Genomic DNA, 20730 nt, shown 5'->3' on the forward strand with positions numbered 1-20730 from the left:
TACATGTATTTTCCAGTCATTGGAACGACATTGTGCTGGCGGGTGTCTACCAAACTTGCACACTTGGGGTGAATGGATTATATCACCAAAACTTATATTGAGTGATTTTAAATCCGGTGCTGCTCTAGAGGGCTACCGCTAGCATTGTGTTCAGTTGTGACTACCTAAAGTGGTGTTATGACACCTTCAAATACCTAGGAGTGTGGATATATCTTATCAAGAGAGATCTCAAAGAAGGCAAAATTGATAAAGCTGTTGGTTCAATCCATCAATCCCTGCCCTTCTGGCACTTGTTCCCCCTCTTTCTGTTGGGAAGCATGGCCATCTCTAAAATGTTAGTACTACCACGACTGCTCTACTTCTTTGCTGCCCTCCAATTGTCCTCCCAAAGTCTTTATATCTCACAATAAATGTATTGTTACTTGAGCTGATATGGTGTGTGGGCAGGTGCTGAGTGGTGCTTACTATGAATGTAGGTGGTCTTGGGGCACCCAATTTTGAAATTCACTATGCTGTAGTACAGCTGCAATGGCAGCTAGCATGGCTACACAAAACTGATTGCCCTGAACCACCACTCATTCGCAACGTGTTGCACGGTGTTAGTACCTACACCTGGCTTTCTGACTTTGCAGTCCGCCCTCAGGGAGAGACACGGCAGATGACAGCAGGTCATGTTTGCTGGTACAGATATGTACATCCCAGAGGCCCCCATCTTCCTTACTCTCCCTTAACATCCAATTGTGAATTGAAGAGCATGCAGGCCAAGATCCATGTCGACATTTTTCCTTGGAAGGCCGTGGAGATTGAAAACGCAGGATAATTTTATAGTGGGGGTACGGTCATGACCTTCCAGGCAAGGGTGCATACTTATGGTTTGGGAGGTGGTTAGTTCCTGACCTACCCTACTATACAGCATGAGCTTCAAGAAACCTGGAACGCTGGAGATGCTGGACCAACTATCTCAGTGATACTGCACACAGTGGTATCCAGAGTGGGTACGTGGCATGGCATCACATCCCTTTATACTTCTCTTAAAGCACTGCTGCCTGCTCACACAACTGGAGCACGTGCAAAATGGGATTCTGTATTCATGCATCCTTTGACTGATGCAGCATGGACTCGGTCCTTCAATTAGTGAAGGGGATCTCCTGTATCCCTGGTTCCGTTTCACTCAATTTACCTAAGTGCCCTAAATCTACCTATAAACTCACCACATTCAGCACATGTTCTCAAGGCTCTCCTCTAAATGTCCCCAATGTGAACAACTGAATGCTCATTCTATTCATAAGTGTGGTCCTGTGTAATGTTATTACCAGTATGGCAGGAGGTGACAACCATGGGGATTGAGCTGTCTTCACATTTCTTTACGCACACACCTGACTCTTGCCTGCTGGGATTACACTCCCGGCCAGATGAACAAGCATCTCCATTGCTTTATTGATCTGGCCAGTTTTAATTTGTCACATAAATTTTAGCATTCCTATGTATGTACGCCCTTTTAGGAGATTACAACCTTGATTAGATGAAATGAATAACCCATGAATGTGTTTTAAATTTGACGCCTTCAACCTTGTAATCTAATGGACATGCATTACCTGATTGTTATCTTTTAAAGTACTACGCTTTTATGATTTAATTGTTTAAATCGAATAAAGCTTGTTTTGATTTGAATTTATCTGGCATATGTGCTGTTTAAATATCAAATATCCATAGCATTGACAGGCCCTGCCTCACCCGATATCAGGCGTAGGCTTGGCTTGTTGCTGACATTGACCAAAGCAGAAGCCACATTCTCAAACTGCTTTACATTAGAGGGAACTCACGTAAGGGTTAGCAGTGCTGGGAGACTTTCTTCCTTTTTTGCGTGAAATTTCTTTATTGTTTTGTCACGTAAACAGCAGTCACTAACCATTGAATGTCGAATACTCTTTACATTATTCCATCTGTTACAGTATAATGATCGTTTAGTACAATAACGATTCCACTTTTTCACTGTGCTCCAAAACTTTGGAGGTCATAACTTTAAAACACCATTGTACCCCTCTCCCTCAACCAGCTTCCATCTGCCAATGTTAGGTGTATTTTTTTTTTTTTTTTGATTTTCAAGAGTCATCTTGTGTGTCCCTCATTCGTTCTTCCTGTCTTTGGGAGTCCTCTGTGTCCCATTGCTCTCCCTTCCTTGGGTCTAGTTGTGATGACTGATGTGTGGCAGCTATTTCCTATATCATTATCCCCAGGCTAATAATACCTCTGGTAGTTTCTCATCTAGGTTTCCTCATGTGTTCTTCCTCTGCTGTCGCCCATTCCTTAAGGTCTGTCTTCCATTTGTCAATGGATGGGCCTTGTCGAGTCAGCCAATGAATTGCTATTCGTCTCTTTGCTACTGTGAGTCCCAGTATCACAAAGTGTCTGGTTGTTTTTCACTTAGGATTGTTAGGTATCAGTCCCAAAAGGCACGTTCCTATTTCTAGCTCTATACTCCATCTTGTCATCCTATTGAGTTGGCTAACTGAAACTATCAACAACCAGAGGGTGTCAGGAGACCATGAGGTCCCAGCACTTTGTTTCTATCTGAAGAAGAGCCCTGTAGCTAGAAGATTGACAAATTTGGAGATTTTTTAATCCCAGAATTGTACTTGGAAAATTGCATTTTCGCTTCCATCATTTGACACAAGACTCCCAGTGAGAGTCTTTTTAATTTTATGGATACAACTAAGAACCGTCTTGTTGTTGCTATGCCTTGAGGAGCATGATCCCAAGAGGAGTGATTGATAACACCATTCTGATCGGAAGTTTTGGGAGATATGAAGTTTTTCTTCCTGAAGAAAGTGGTTGGAACAATGTAATTGAATCTATCCTGGTCAATAAAGGAACAGTACACAATGATGGTTTGACCACGGAATTGTTGCTGGATTAGTGCCATAAATGACAAAACTTTAATGTCTATCATATTCTCTCATAATGTATTTTATATGCATGATTATATGATTTTGCCTATGTGATTTTCCACATTGGAAGTCAATCAACAGTGCTATAGTTGATGTGTTTTCATTTTATGTATTTTTATATGATCTTTTTAACTGGAATCTATTTAATAAAACATTTGTACATTTGTATATTGGCTCTGGTGAACTGGTGACATTGTCTGGTGATAGTGGTATGCTTGGCATGATTGTGGCACAAGTCACTGATGGTGCGTTTGAATACAAACCAAGGGAATTGTTGTTTTGACATTCTATTGAGTTGCTACAGTACATCTGTCCAGTATGTCTGTATGTGGGAACACTGACAGACCATATGCATAAAATTGGCTTGCGTGTACCTGCATCTAAGACATTGTGGGGCTAGCGTTGCATTTATCGTGTGTAGTCGTCTGGGGGAAAGGTACATCATATGTACCATGTGGTATTGTATTAATTTAAATCAGGCACTTATCGACACTTTGCGGACTCCCTTGTGAATTTTCTTCCAATCTGACGGCGTTAGTTGAAGAGCGATAACCTCCTGCCATCTTTCTTCTATTTTAAGGGGCTTGCCTTGTCTATCTTCTCTCAATGCTCGGTATAAGTGGGATTCAAACTTATGCCCTCCGGCCATAGAGATCATGATGACTAATGTCTGTGAGTGTTCTGGGGTCTCTGGCAAGGTCTGCCAGAGTTCTCTAGCCGTGGTTGCTATTTTTGCATATTGCAAGAATTGTCCAGCTCCCAGCTCAAATGTTTCTACCACGTCCTGGTAGATTATAAACCTACCTTTTGGGTATAGGTCTGCCAACATTAGACAGCCCCGTCTCTCCATTTTTCGTTCACCATTGTTTGCTCTATCTTGGTGAACTGTGGTATGCCCCAGACATCTGCCTCCGGTGCAAAGGTATTCCTCCTAATTACTGCTTTTACTGTTCTATCCCATAATTTTACCATTAATCGTGTCAGGAGGGGATCGAGTCTGGCATGACCCTCGCCCTCACGAGTAGGGCTGCCAGCTGCTGACTCCCATAGGTACACTCCAACAGGGTTCTCTCCCAGGAGGGTTCTGTTGCAAACCACAATATCGCGTGCTGTAATTGTGATGGCTGGTAGTAGGGCTCCAGATCTGGAAGTTCTAGCCCCCCTCTGTCCGATTGCCGTTTTATTACCTTTAGGCTTATCCTGCAGTGCTTCCCATTCCTCAGCAGCAATGTCAACAGAGCTTCTAATTCTTTGAAGACTGTGCGCAGGTTCTCATAAAAGGACCCCTGCATAACATAGAGGCATCTAGGTAGCACCATAATTTTTATTAAGGTCGGTTTACCCACAAGGGACAACTTTAGGGTATTCCAGAAGTTGACACTCCCATGTAACCCCTTTATTATCCTTCCCATGTTCAGATCGTAGAACCAATCTCTGCCCCTAGCGATATGTATGCCCAGATATCAAACTGTTTCCAGTTCCCAGGGAAGCTCCAGTTGTAGAAGTCGATACACTTCCCTTCATTCAGGTCAACTGATTGGGTATAGCTGTGACGATCCAGTGCTCTAATTAATATTGCAGTAGACTGCATTGGGTGACTCAGATACACTAAAGCGTCATTCGCATACAGAGAGACTACATGCTCGGATGGTCCCATTTTTATTCCGTGACCCCTGAGTACCGATCTTAGGTGGGAGGCTGATGGCTCCATTGCTATAGCAAATATTAGCGGGAAGAGTGGGCACCCCTGCCGTGTCCCTCTCTGGAGCCCTATAGTGTAAGACTCATGGCGTCCAGTACGGACCCTAACGTGAATTATACAAACCAAGAGCCTACATGTGAGTCCTTCTTTTCTTTCCTTTCTTTTTCAGATCTCATTTGTTTTATTAGTCCTTTTTCACTGGTGTTCTTTCTAACGACGTATAGATCATGTTCGACCAACTTCTGGTACATCACTGCATGCAGGAAGGCACTACATGCATGCTTCACAAGTGAGTACTAAGCTTGCTAGCCAGCTTTGCATTGCACCTGTCACTTATGCATTTTAAATTGCCAACTAACGTTGGGGCTTACGGTGTTGTGAATCCACAGCAGGATAAACTCACGCTCGTTATGATCAATATAAGCATACACTTACGGTCACGTTCTTTTCAACACACACCAGACGGGTAGTTTTCTGTCTTGACCTCCAAGGGAGCTTAATGTTTGTTTTGCACATTTTTTTTCATTTGTTTCACCTTTCGAAACCGCACACATTATTCTCTTGCCTTTTAGTTCAACTGATCTCTGCGTGTTTCCAGCTTTCCGGGAAGGTTGCAGTCTCGAATGAGCTGTTGAAGACCTTACGGAGTTGGGATGCGATGATGGAGCTCGCTTTGTTGAAGATGTGGTGGGGCAGGGGTCTGATGGTGAGCCGGAGTGGATGGTGCTCATGGTCTTGATGGTGTCTTCGACGTTGACGTGGTTCCGGGAGATCAGGCGACCGGTGAGTCTGGGGAGTCGCAGAGGTCTTGTGACGGCAGGATGTTGTTGGAGCTGGAGCTGGGGTTGGTGAGTTTCTTCACAATGTTGAAGAGCTCTTTGCTATTGTGTGCGCTGTTGTCGATGCGTTCCTTGAAGGAGGTCCTTTTAGCCGTTCGAATAAGTTGGTGGAGTCTGTGGCTGGTGTTCTTGAGGGCTGCATGGTTGTCCGGATTTTGCTCGCAGCGGCATTTCTTCTCTAGCCTCCGGCAGGTCTGCTTGGGTGTCTGGAGGTCGGTGGTGAACCAGATGGCTCTTCTGTCGGTGCGTTTGTTTGTGGGTTTCTTGATGGGGGCGAGGGTGTTGGCGCAGTCTTTGATCGATCGCTTGAGGTTGCCGGCGGCTGTGTCTGTGTCGGTGTGGCCGGTCGGTGGGTCTCGGGTGAGGGTGGTGGTAAGCTGGTCTTCGGTGACCTTGTTCCAGCTGTGGTGGGGGATTCTTTGCTGGTGGTTGTGTGCAGTGGTTTTCTTGAAGGAGCAGTGGACGCAGCGGTGGTCGGTCCAGTGGAGTTCTGTGGTGTGGCTGATGGAGACGTGGCTGCTGGCAGAGAAAATGGAGTCTAGCGTGTGCCCGGCGGAGTTGGTGGGTGTTGTAACAAGCTGTTTGAGGCCAAGGTTGGCGAGGTTGTCCAATAGTGTAGTGGAGTTGCTGTTGTTGGTGTTCTCGAGGTGGAAATTCAGGTCTCCGAGGAGGATGTAGTCTGTGGAGGCCAGGGAGTGCATGCTGACAGCGTCTATGATGGAGTCCTTGAACTGTGGCCAGGGTCCGGTGGGGTCTGTACACAAGGGTTCCTCTGAGGGTGGTGTTGGAATCAATGTGGATCTGGAAGTGTAGGTGTTTGGCGGTGCTGAGGTTGTCCTTGGTGTTGGTCAAGATTTTGAGGGTATTTCTGTGGACAATGGCGATTCCTCCTCCTGGTCTGTTGGTGCAGTACCTGCGGGTGTTCTTGTAGCCATCCGGGATGGCTATGGCAACGTTTGGTGCAGATGAGGAGTTCATCCAGGTTTCCATCAGGAAAGCAACGACCAGGGAGGATGAGTCGAGTATGTCCCAGAGTTCGATGGCGTGCCTGTGGATGGAGCGGGTGTTGAGCAGTATGCATCTGAGGTGGTTGTGGTCCGCTTTGGTGGGGTGGGCAGTTTGTGCAGGTGTGCACTGGCAGGTGTAGCTGCAGTTTTGACAGGTGAAGGGTCCGTGGGTGAGCTTCGTGGTGGCCTGGAAGCAGGTGGAGGATCGTCCAGCATTGAGTGCGTGGAGGGTGTTGGCATTGTAGCGGCGTCTGGCTTCGTGGTGCTCGTGGGGGACAGGGGGTCTGGCGCAGTGCGTGGTCCAGGAACGGATGGCACAGACGGGCAGCAGCACACATGCTGCACACGTCTGCTGCGCTTCGCCTCAGCGGTCGGCATTAAGTAGGGGTGGCGGGACCAGCGGTAGGGTGACGGGAGCAGGGCTGTGTAGGGGGGCGGGGCCACAGTGGCAGCAGCGGTGGGAAAAAGAATACACAGTATGAGGCAAGGGGGAGAAAACAAATTATACACAACAGGGACCAAGCAGCAGAGTACACATGAGAAAATGGGAAATTGCAATGCTAAAAACGGAACGGCAGGAGAAGGGAAAAACTACAGACACCTGGGGCACGCTGCTGGCGCAAACTCCGGTTGCGGCGGGTCTCAGAGCCGGGGCGGTGTGACAGAGAGCAGGAGCTGCTGGGGAGTGCTGGCCTGGACCACATGGGGCAAGTAGGTCTCACCTTCACAGTCATCCAATTGGCTATGTATCTCAGGGATTAACATGTGCATTGATGTAATTTACCAGGGTGTACCTTCTTGTGCAATCATTGTCCCTACATCCAGCCATACTTTAATACATGAGTGAACCTATTCATGACACATCTGTATGATTTCGAATGTTTTATTCACATTCTGGTGATCGACGGAGCTGGAGCTGTGCATGGCCATCCAAGCCCACATAACATGGAAGCCCAGTGGTGGGCCAAACAGAGTCCTTTGGGGATTGAAAAGTGATTGGGAAGAGGGAGAGTGCAGGCAGGATTGCTGTGTAATCATCCAGCAGTGAAGATGTGGCAGTCCATGTCGGGGTCATGGTGGATGTCGGCGAGTATTCCGGGGGACAGTGGGAGGTGTTGTCCCAGGGCATGATGCATAGTGCTGAACAAGGCAGGAACAGACCATCTGGCGGTGATGGATGCTACTACCTCCTTCCTCACACAGAAATTAGCATCCACATCTTACTCCTCTGATACTTCTTCTGTGTCCGGTTTGTCTGGTGTGTGGAGGTGTAATGGCTGCATCACTACTGGGTGCCACTGACACATCAGGGGTCAGAGATGTGTGTGTCGAAGTTCCCGCTGCATTTATCTGGGACTGGCTCAGTGGCAGCAATGGCAAAATGATGAACTGCAGGGCACTGAAGTTCCCAGCTACATCTCGCTGGTGTTTAGACACAGCAGCCTTACTTCCAGCCTGCATTTGCTCCATGGTTTCCATTGTCCTCCGCATCTGTGCCAACTCTGGGCTGTCATCGCTGATGCCTGACTGACTGGACAGTTCCTGTATCCGAGTAATGGCCCCAGCGAGGTCAGCCAAGGATTGTCTGTAAGCATGGTGCAGACAGGGGGTGTTGGTAAGTGACTGTAAGTGGGCCCTGATGGGACTCAGACACCCACCTATGGCTGCTAAGAGCTCGAAACCCACCCACAGCTGATCCGCCAACTCCACCTGGCAACCCAACACACAGCATTGAAATTCCATGTATTGTTCGTTGGGGTCCTGGGAGACAGCTTTGGTTGTGTGTGTTTCCTGCTGTGTGGTATGTGCAGGTGGTGCGTTCACCTCGAGGCAACTGGCCTGCCCTGCTCCTGGGGGTGGTGTGTGGAGGCTGTCCATTATCTGTTGAAGGGTGTCTTGACATATGTGCAGGTTGTGCTCTTCATCATCACTGATGGGGTTTGTGATCTGCTCTGCAGTAAGTGTTGACTTTCCCTCTGCAATGTTAAGGGGAGATGCAGGTTAACAGAGTTCCCCCTGTATGTTGATGCTTTGCAGATGTTTACATACAGACTGCATGACAATGCACATTGTGACTGTTTTGGTGGAGATGGCTATTTGATGTTAGACAGTGGGATTTTTGACTACACAACGGATGTGCGGTAGTACCTGTACATTATCTTCACACAGTGTCAGTCAATGCCAGATGTGAGTGGCCAGTTACTACGCACAAGTGGAACCTGTTGTGTCCTCTATCCTGTGGTGTAGGTGTTACACTTTCAACCACATCAGCCGTCATTGCTGATGTTCTGTGATTGCTATTGTGTGTGCTTCATTGTGGGGGAGTTGCCCCTGCAGCTCTGATTTCGTGTACCCTTATCCCTTTGAGGCGGCGTGCCTTTGAATTGTGTGCTTTTCGGGGGCTGAAATGGTTGCGACTTGGTTCATATGTGCTCTTGGACAGATTTTGTGCCCTTGTGCATTGTTTGTCTGCTACGTGTATTGGATGGCATGGATTGTGGGTGCACATGGATATTTCAGCTTGTGACCTGTTACTTTACGGATGTGATCTGCACTGGGCCACCTCCATGTAGATTTGTGCACCATGTCATGTATTTTGGGTGATACCATGCTATCAGGGATGCAGTGTCACTTGCATAGTCAGTGTGGCTCACACAGCCACAGCCACTGCTTTTCTGTGTTCATCAGATGTGCATGGCTGGGTTGTGTTGTTGGTAATTTGGCGGGGGCCCATATGTGCTCATAGTGGAGGTGTGCCTACTTGGGTGTGCAGTGTGCTACACATATTTGTGCATGTGTGTCATTGTACCCATCTCCCACCGTCCCCCAGTCCCTGGTGGTTACTCATCCTGTTGCTGTTGGGTCAGGTCATTTCGAGCTGTGTCCATGCCCCCAACTCCTGCCACCGTCTCCACACTGATGACTGTGGCCACCATCCAGCTCCCCCTGTGGCGCACGAGGCCCACCTCCATTCGCCCTTGCTGCCTTCCTGTTGGCGGCGAGTTTCTCCTTGGTTTAGCTGTGCAGTTCATGCCAGCGCCTCTTGACCTACTCCATTGACCTCCTTCACACTCCGACTGCATTGAATTTGGTGATGATGGACTGCCATATTTCCGTTTGTGTTGCCAGTGCTGCAGTGGAGGTGACAAACAGTTGTTGATGGTGTTCTATCACCTCCGTGACGATGATCCAGTCTTCCTGCTTACTGAACCCCGTCTTCCTCTTTCTCTTCTCCTTGCCCTTCCCCGGACACGGGGTTCCTGGCTTGTCCTCTGTGGGGCTTGTGGAGTTCGGCTTTTCCTCTGCACTCGGTCGGGGTGCATCCATGGTGCATGGTGCTACGCAGTTTGAATGGGTTTTGGTGTTTTTTTTTTTTTTATCTCATAGTGCATTTTCGCACATGACGAGTGTGAATTGCAGGCCTGTCGATGGTTTTCGCTGATTTTGGTATCACCCTTTGTGGCATTGAAACTTTTTGGGCGTTCGTTTTTCACATTTTTTGGTTGACGCGTTGGTTTTTACGTGGTAATTTTTTCACGTTATCCTGCTGCTATCGCATGGTGCCGCCGGGTTGGGAATTGGACGTTAAGACGGTGTTATTTTGTCACGATAGACTGTGATATGCAGAGTTGCGTTAAGCTAAATTTGTGATGGTTATCACACGTTCTTGAGAATATGCCCCAACATTTGTTCCCGCACTTTGCTGACTCAGTGCATGTATAACATGAGCCTGTGGCAACCTATCTTTGAGGTCTGCCACTTTAACCCAAAACATTTAATGCTTAATTGTGTTGCCTTTAGAATCTTTAAATACATTCTGTCACCATTAATGTAAATTATCATTAAAGGACTGTACACAGTAATACGCATCACACACAAGATGTGTGGGAAATTCAGGATCCATATGTTCAAGTGTAAGAAATAAAGCTTTTAGTTCAGCCAACTCCGTGCGCAGTGCATGTATAACATGAGCCTGTGGCAACCTATCTTTGAGGTCTGCCACTTTAACTCAAAACATTTAATGCTTAATTGTGTTGCCTTTAGAATCTTTAAATACATTCTGTCACCATTAATGTAAATTATCATTAAAGGACTGTACACAGTAATACGCATCACACACAATATGTGTGGGAAATTCAGGATCCATATGTTCAAGTGTAAGAAATAAAGCTTTTAGTTCAGCCAACTCCGTGCGCAGTGCAGTCCCCTAAGGAATGAGTGCAATTTTTTTGTGGCTGGACTTTTCTGCCCAAGATCGCACCAGCAATTGTGGCTCACTCCACTGAGTACTGCTTTTAAGAGCCGGTAGCAGGCTGGGCTGAACCATCAGTGTAAACAATCTTTTCATACTGTTAACCGGGTAAGACCGAAGTGGGCATGGGATAAACATGCTCATACTGCCACAATTCTTGTGTCTGTAAAGATGGGTCAAAGACAAAGTCTATATCAACAGTGGATAAGGATGTTGCCAATTGTATCCATCTAGAATGGAGTGTTTTAGCATTATGAATGATAGCCTTTGTGCCAGTCCCTAAGGCTGGCACAGGAGTAACAACAATAATGTGTTTCCCTGGTTCAAGTATCCGTTCCTTGAGAATAGCATTCTGAACCACAGTCAGTATTTTTTCAGCTGAGGGAGAACGTTTTTCTGTATTGTAATATAAACACAATTTATATGCCATCGGCATCATCTCTCTTTCATTACAAGTAATATAGATCAATCCTATTGCACCCAGAGAAAAATGGATGACTAGGTTTGTGGTATTTACACAAGTATTTAAGTGACGTATGGCGATCAAGTCAAATTGTAAAGATTGGAGTGTATCTGTGTGTTCTGATGTCCAATGTGTATTGGAAAAATCAGGATGAATTAATTCATCTAGTGCCTGAATGCATTGGGCATAATCAGGAAAATATGTTCTGCCAATAAGGATTGTTGTTTCTTTAAAGTATTTTGAGGTTTCAATTGTGCATACGTCTCCAGGACTGCTACTCTCATATGTAAGTCCATATCTAAAGAAAAGAAAGGACACTTAGAATCGTGATATGCAATTTCTAAAAGTTAAACTTATAGACATATGCAGTGAATCCTAAAATGATGCGATCCACTCTGGCCAAGTGTGGGTTTAGCTTATTGTCTGTTAGATGTCATCTACATAAGACAATGCGTCTGGACCAATATCATGTCAAATTGACACTATGCGGTCACCAAATGATACTGGACTGTTTTTATAGCCCATAGCTAAGCGGGCAATGCGACGCTGAAAGCCCAGTGCCGAAAAGGCTGTCCAATCCCTGCTCTCGGGCACTAGATTGTGGCTGAAAAAACTATTGGAAATATCCAACGTTGTTTTGTATTTTCTATGGACTATATTGTTAATTTGTTCTATACCATGTGTATTTTATATTGAAATGTGCATGGATGACTGTTTAAAGGTTTGTAGTTTAAGACTATTCAATATGGAATATCCAGTTTCAAAGCAGGAAAAAGAAGGTTATTCACCTGAGAGACACAGGGTTCATTACTCAATGTTACTCCAGTTGTGAGAGTATTTCCCTTATGGGCGCCTTAGCAACTCTTTTCATGGAATATTGTGGTTGCACTTGCGAGCTAACCCTTATGGGCATGATTGAAGATGTCATGGGGCATGGGCCAGTTGCCTGGGTGATGTAGAATTCTCCTGTGAAGAGAATTCCAGGAAAAGCAGTTACGGTATTTTGCTGAAGGGAACTGGATGTCTTTCTCTGTGCTGGAGATGTTAAACTGGAATAAAGCTACATTGAAAGAAACTTAGGAAGAGGCTCTTCTTTACATGGTGATGAGTTCCCGTGCAGGGTGTCTCGTACAGGCATCTCCACCCCTGGAATATTATTTATTTTCCTCATCATGAAAACATTGTCAACGTTCAACTGGAATTTCTATTGCGAGTAGAACATCCTCTAGTTCAAGTGATGTCAATACTTGTTTTGCCCGACTCACTTAATTAGAGTTACTGAGGGTATTACTTCAGGGGAGCGATATTCTAAATGGTAAGCTGTTTCACGCCACGCAGCCTGATGAACTCACAATGCACTGCTAGGCAACCTCAGCTCATGCCGGATCTCCAGCATCTGCCTGGAAATTTGTGCGGGAGCTTATGTGTACATACCGAGTGGCCCATGTTCACCAAGAGTCACCTGTCAAGGTTGAAAATTCATGTTGAGCTCACGCAGACCCAGCAGCACCTTCACCAAGAATCACTCATGCCGAAACTCACACATATCGAGAATGCATTCTGCCAGAGTCAAGCATTAAGCCAGCTAAAGCTTGCGCGTATATACTGTTTCAATTACCAGCATATAATATATAAACATGCTCATTTACACTGAGGACTTTTTGGATAGCTCTGCATCATATACCCAGCATAATAGGAAAATAAAGGGTCCTGCAGAGGCTATATGAAGGCTGTTTTAAGGCAATGCTGAGTAAAACATACTGAGTCATTACTGTGCTTAATACACATTTGTTCTCAAAGAAGTAAAAAAACAGAAAAACTAATTTTCTTACCTTCATGGTTCTCCTACACTTTCCAAGGACTGCTGAAAGACACAGGAAGTTCTGCAAAGTAAACATAGCAGACAGACTACATTTCTTGACTTAATTCTCTACTGGGGAAATCCAGTTCACAACTGCTAATATTCATTATGGTAGTTTGTCACTTTTTATTATTATTTTAATTTATTACTTGACATTTTTATTTTAGATTTTTTTGTTTTGAAAATTCTTACAGGCAAAGACAAAAATATGTCAGTCCAGAGTATGTCTTTTCCACCACCCTTCTTCACAACACCCAGAGAATCGATTATACCTTGGAAACAATAGAAAACATGTTTTTAACTTATATATTAGCTATAGGTGGATAATGTTTCAGACCAGATATCCCTAAAACCCGCTCTTGTGCTGGATTACGATCTGGAGGAGGGAGGAGCTGAAGTTAAGCCAGTTGATTCTTAAGGACTGCTTGGCTTTGGATCAGGTTTCTAGTATACCTTGGTTTGTGCATATTAAGGCTGCCCTTTTCTCTATAGGTAGGCTGGACATTTTCACTAAACCGACCTTTCTCTCTATCCAGGAAATGGGGAATGTCAAAAGGTTGTTTTTGGAACGCTCCCACTTGGAGAGAGAAGATCTAAAACTTCAGAAGTCTTCAGTTAGGGGTCACATGCTTTTAAAAACTATGCAGGGGATGGGACCATATTTGGGCTTGCTTCGCCCACAGCAAGATTCGCATTGGCCAGGTTCGGGTTTAATCAATTTCATCATATTTTGGCGTCCCCATGTGTGTGGGTTCGGGCTGAGGTAAGGCCACCCTACGGCTGTGAAAGTGTTCTCCAGAGGATATGCTCCACTTTTAATAGGTTTTGCCCTTAATTCAGCTGGCCTAGGAAGTGTTTTTAATTCCCTTAATTAAAAAAATTAATTTTAAACAAGTCAGGCCTGCCCTGATGTACCTTCAGATGCTTCTCACTGAGCGGGTGATTTTTACTGTTTTAACTTTTCTTCAAGCTGTCTGGGAGTCCAAGAATTCGATGCTGGATTAGTGCTTTTGTTTTTAAGAGTAATTTTACTGTCTGTTTTTATGATGTATGAAATTGATGTTACTGACTTTTGATTTTGACCCTTTTATGGAGTTTTTATTTACCGAACAAAGATTTATTGAGTCAGTGAGTATAGGTGGAGATAAGTATGGGCCAGTATGACACTAAGCGATATTGCTTCATCATCTAGGTGTTAAAGGGAGAAGAATTTATTAGGAATTGCCAGAACTTTCTCTGGGAACGGGTGATGGACAACCCAACAATCTTTATGAAATTATAATTGAAATGTTGGAATTACATTTTCACGCAAAAACTAATGTGGCAGTAGAACGTTATACATTTTTCACCAGAATTCAAAGAGATGATAAAGCTATTGCTTCGTAGGAAGCTACTCTAAGGGGTTTGGCTCAAACATGTAGGTTTGAACAGTTGAATGATTCTCTGATAAGTGATCAAAAAGTACGTTGTACTAGTAGTAAAAGATTAAAGAGAAACTTTTAATGAGAGAACATAGTCTGGAGGAAGCCATACAGATAGTGAAAGGAATGGAACATACAGCTATGTGGTTAAAAGAAATGTAGGGCCCACCAAATATATAGCAAGATAAAATCGAAGTTGTTGAGAGAAAGATAGAGGAGAAAAAGCACATTGTGGTAGGCAGTGATTCACGGAAACTGCAAACACGAAAAGGAAATGTTTCAGTTAGAGACATTATGTGCTTCCATTGTAGTTCGCCAGGTGTACTATGTAGGAAATGTGGAAAGAGGAGACATTTTGCAAAAGTGTGCAGGAACACAATATAAAAAAAAAATACAAGAAGTGGATGATGTTCGTAAGAATGTGTATGAAATTGTTTTGATAATTGAAGAAATGGAAAACGACTTTATACATAAAGATTTAGATGTGGTTTTGCAAACTTTAAATGTGAAGATGGGAATTGTGGATGATTTAGATAAACCACATTGTAACTTTTTTTGAAGGCAGAGACATAATGGCATTAGAACATTCCGTAAGTCTATACTCATTTATATCCAACAAATCCAGGAGGAGAATTTGCCTGTGAGAAATGGTCCATTGTTGAATGACCCTGACATTGGTGCAGTAGGTTAGGCAGGGAAAAGAATATAAATAGTTGGTATGTGTTTGAAGACCATAACGTTTAAAAGGGAGGCTGTGAGAGGGAGAGTGTATATTACAAATTTAGGTTCTAATTTTCTGGGGTAGTGCCATCAAAAGGATTTGAACATAATAATAGATCCCAATGCTAAAGAGCCGATGATGGTGATGGAGAAAATGAATGTTGAAAAAGTGAATGATTGTACTGAAACGGAAAAAAGGTATCCCAAGGTATATAATTCAAAATTAGGCTCCTTAAAAGGATTATCACATAAAATAATTTTGAAAGATAATACTATATCAGTGGTCCACAAGATAAGGAATGTTCCCAACATGATGTTAGAACCAGTGCAACAAGACCTAGAAAGCTTATTGAAATGGGAAATCATTGAACCCATTGAAACAACGGATTAGTTAGCCCCTATTATGATAACCCTGAAGGAGGGAGGGAACATTTGCAAAGATTTAGGAGATCTTAATAAGAAAATTTGGCTTGATAAGCAACCCCTCTTGGATATGTCTGAAATGTTATCGACTATGGAGGGTGGGCAGATTTTCATTGTGGTAGACATGTCAGCTGCCTATCACCACCTCAAATTACATGAAGAATCAAGACATTTGACCTCTTTGCAACACCATTAGGTGCATTCAGGTACAGAAGAATGCCTTTTGGAATAGCATCAGCCTCTGCTGTATTTCAAAGAATAATGAAGAATATTTTTCAAGCTATGAAACAAGTGTGGTGTTTTCAAGATGATAATTTGATTGTGGGGAAGGATGCGTGTGACCATGATAAATTATTCCAAGATATGATGGAACGATTAGAGAAACATGGTTTATTTATAAAAATGAACAAGTGCCAATTGAGGAAAGAACAAGTGGGTTACCTGGGACATGAAATAAGTTGAATGGACTCAAACTGTAAAAGACCTTCATGAGAACTGTGGCCATGGCTCCTGAACCTTCAAATTATGATGAATTGAGATCCTTTTTGGGGTTGGCAGAATATTGTGCCGAATATGTGGAACACTTTCTGGAGATTGTGAAACCTCTAAGACAGGTAACAAAGAGAAATGTGGTGTTTGTGTGGGATGGTGAGTGTGAGCAAGCATTTGGGAATATCAGTAAGGCACCTACAAGGGGACGTTTTAATGTCACAGTTGAACTTATCTTACAACTGATGCTGGTGGTGTAGGAAAAGGAGTGGCATTGATGCAGATCGTGAAGGGAGAGGAACTTGTTATTGGGTTTGCCTACAGAAAGTTGAAGGGTGCAGAACATTCATATTCAGTAATTGAAATAGAAGCATGGTATGTTGTTGGGGGATAAACCATTTTTGATTTTATGTGTGAAGTCTTCCATTTAAAGTTTGGACAGATCATAAACCATTGACTCGTGTGATCAAAAGGGGTTGGAAGGAAGTTTGACTCCACGCATATCTAGGTGGTGTTATCTGTTATGGAATATAACTTTGAGGTGGAATATGTAAAGGGCAGAAAGAATGTAATTGCTGATTGCTTATCAAGGATTCCAGAAGAAGAGAGTCATGAGGAAACATGAAATGGCATTGTGGAGGAGGGAGCTAAAGGCGAAATGGCTTTATGCAGTGAAGAATGGGTTAGTGCGATGGAAATGGATTCTGTATAAAAAATAATTGGAGATAAAGATTGTTCAAGGTTGGAACAATGAAGAACGAGTGGATAAGGAAATGAGAGAGTTCTTTGAGGTAAAAGATGAACTAAGCATGTGTGAAGGAAGGATCAAAGGTAGATAACAGTTAGTACCTCCAAGTGGAGTTCGCAAACAAATTATGGATATAGCTCACAAAGGGCATCCTGAGCAAAATATGTCTAAGCATAGAGTCAGAAAAGCATTTCGGTGGCCTGGCATGGATGGTGATAAAGCCATTTTAGTGATAGATTGCCACATATGTGCCAATAGTGACTAGTCTAAAGTTGTGAGGCAACCACCGTTGGTTTGTACTGAGTTTCTATTGATACCTTGGGAAAGGTTAGAAATAGACTTCATTGGACCTGTGGAGAAGTTGGATTTTAGGGATAAATACATTCTTGTGCTTGTGGATTATCATTCTAAATCATTTGTAGTGAAAACGATGGGTGAGTTCAATACTGCCAATGTGATAAGGTTTTTAGAGAAAGTTTTTCTGGAAGAAGGCCTGCCTGGGTCCATTGTGTCTGACAATGAAGTACAATTTGTATCCTAGGAAATGACGGGTTATCTAAAAAGAGGGGGAATACACATGAAAAACTGTCTCTTTTTAGGCCACAAGCCAATGGCTTGGTAGAAAGAATTAATTCCATTGTGATGGAGAACATTCAGCTATCTCTTGTGAATGGGTTATCATGGAGATAGCAGTTAAGAAGGATGGTATGGACTCATAGAATTAGTCCGCACTCTACAACAGCGGTGTCTCTGTTTGTGTCTTTAAAATGAAAAGAGCCAGTGAAAAATGTATGTCCAGTGTGGTTGTGCAGTAAGGGTAAAGTTTTGGTTGATCGCGATGAGATGGTGAAGAAAGTGGAAGATGGATAGAAGAAGATGGAGCAGGCGTATAATTTGAGGAAAGGTGTGAAAAAGCTATGGATCCATGTGGGAGATTGGGTAGTAGTGCGTAAGAATGAATGAGTTTGTAAAGGTTAGAATAAGTACAGGGGACCTTTCCAAGTTAAAGAATTAAGAGGAATACGGTTTAGTTGGAAAATGGGACAACATGGAGCTTGGGGAGCATATGCAAGATGTTTGAACCATGAGTCCTAAGGCATAATTTTTAGGTAAGGAAAAAAACATTTAATAATATTGTTTTTGCGGCTGTGATTTATTAGTGACTCTGTTATCACAGACATGTAAATGTATCTTATATTGTTCTTGCATTATTGTATTGCTGGTGGGGTGGTTTGTGTTTTTTTTCTTGTTATATGTAGAAGGGGGAGTTTTGTGGAGATGTCATGGGGCATGGGCCAGTTGCCTGGGTGATGTTGAATTCTCCTGTGAGGAGAATTCCAGGAAAGTAGTTACTGTGTGGTGCTGAAGGGACCTGGATGTCTTTCACTGTACTGGAGATGCTGAACTGGTAAAAAGCTACATTGAAAGAAAACTAGGCAGAGGCTCGTCTTTACAGTATGATTAAGAGAGGTCTTATCCCATCCAACATGCAAGCGATATAACGCAGGTGCCAGTGCAAGAGCCAATTCTGCTGCTTAAGCAAATTTGACTTGTTCAGGGACAAGAGCAGAGAAGGAAGTAAGTGTGACATCCACACCCTGTGGTGATGTTTGTACGAACTGTGAGGGCCAATTGACCTCACCTAAAAGGATGTCATAAGACAAAGTTAAATGTTCCAAAAATATTGCTTTCATTGTGTGCTATATGTCACACTCAATTTGAATGTCTAGATCATATAATCGAGCAGGAGGGGCTTCATGCCTGTTTGGGGTCTCAACTGCAATAAAAGTATCAGTTGCTTTCACTACCAGAAACTCCTTGAGATTCTGAGGCACTATGGTGACTGATGCTGCATGGTTGAGGACAGCAACCACCCAACTCCTGTTCTGGAGGATGGTTCTCAATGTCTATGGCATATTGTTTAGTAATAGCTACAACTATCTTTTTCTGAAATTGGGGTTTAAATGGTTGAAATTCCTCCTCTTTCTTTATTTTTATGTCAGATGAGCATTGTGAGTCTTTTTTTTAAATCACATAGTCTTTTTATCTGCATTCAGATCACCCTCCTCTCTCGTACTGCTTGTTTGATTAGTCCTGCAAGGAACTAGGGGAACATGTATCAGAACTCTGATATTTGGCAGGAGCCTTGAGTTTAGTGCAACAGAGAAAATCATGGCATCTGTAAGGGGGCACCTGAGATGAGGAACCTCCACAATGTTTAACCTTCTGTGTTTGTTTGGATTTATCCCATATTTTTTGACAAACTCATGGTTTGCTTTGTTTCCTTGTCAGTATTAGAGTTGGTTTAGAAGGTCTGATTTGCAAATTATTGCATCTTAAGGATGTATATACATCAGGAGTAATTACAAGTAAGTCACATTCACTGTCGGCTTGAGAGACTGCTGCGAGTCTCTGATGTAAAGTCAAAGATTTTGCTTTGCCTTTAATGAGAGACAGAATCATTGAGGACACCATGGGAACATTTCCCATTAGTTTCATCCCAAAATCCAGGGCAGGAGCTTTCCTGTGCTCATTCTTTATTTGTTTTAACAAGGTTATCAAGACAGACATTATCACAGTGCCATGACTGATGGTATATGCAGCGGCAAAGACTGTCCCCTAAGATTAAAAGTCATCTATTTGGGGAACCATTCCATGTGGTAATCACATATTTATTATTCTATGCTTGTTTTGTGATACCCTAAAGGGAAACATAGTTTAAATTTGGTCTATTTTTTGAGCAATCCAAAATTTAATTTCCTCATAATTAGTGGGCACTTTACACATAACTAAGTGAACAGTTACAGAACTTATAGTAGGCACTGCAGGCAACTGGGCTTGTCCTAGCAGGCCAGGCCAAAAGTGTGAGGAACATATTGATTAATCTGTCAACAAAATGTAATTAGAGCCTCATATCATGGTCTTGTTTTCAAAAGGTTAAGAGCTCCCATATCAAGGTATGGGGTGTTTCCAGCTAGTCCTGGCCAGGTAGCCCCATCATTACTGAGGGGACCCATGTGTGCCAGTGTATTCACATGGGGGCGAACACAAAGGAACCAATGACTGTTCCCAGTAAGACAGTGGTATTTTAATGAGCACATACTCCTTGTTGTGGTGGTGGTGCAGGAGTAGTATATGTATGAAATGTGTTTGAGTTAGCATAGACAGGTACAAAACGTGCACAAGAATAAAATACTTCCAAACAATCACCATAATTTGCTTCTACCACGGAGAATAAGCACCACATGGATTAGTAAATCTGTGATGCATTACATGTGTATGAACAGCAGGTCTGCAATTAACAGGAATGACAAAAGTGGGTACAGCCATTAATAAAACAGAAATGAAAATAAAGTGCAACATAAAAATGGGTTCTCCTGTTAAACTTTAAAGCTTGAAAAACCACAGGATTTTGTGCTTTCTAAATACTGTAGAGGATTAATCCCCAACACCATGACATCTCCAGTGTAAGGGGTATTAAAGACACACACAAGCACTACACAGGAGACCTGTACTATAAGTACTAGACCAGAAATTGGGAATGACATGCTGCAGAGATTCTGTGTAATCGGAGCTATGCCTGGGACCACAGAACATCAGAATGTAGGGACTGAGTCCCCATACCACATCTGTACCTATGGGCCCCAATCCAGATAACCCATAGTGATTTACATGCCTTCCTAACCTTCCCAGAGTGACAGGTAAGTTAGCACAGCAGAACCCAACACTCAAGAGACACATTTAGGTACATTTTTTAAGTAAAAAAAGGTTAAAGTCTTGAATCTTTTATACTTGTGTAACTTTTAGTCTTTTCGAACTTCTTTTACACATTTAGATGCTTGTTAATTGTTTAAAAA

Source organism: Triturus cristatus, chromosome 5_1, assembly GCF_964204655.1.
Source record: "Triturus cristatus chromosome 5_1, aTriCri1.1, whole genome shotgun sequence".
Lineage (NCBI taxonomy): Eukaryota > Metazoa > Chordata > Amphibia > Caudata > Salamandridae > Triturus > Triturus cristatus.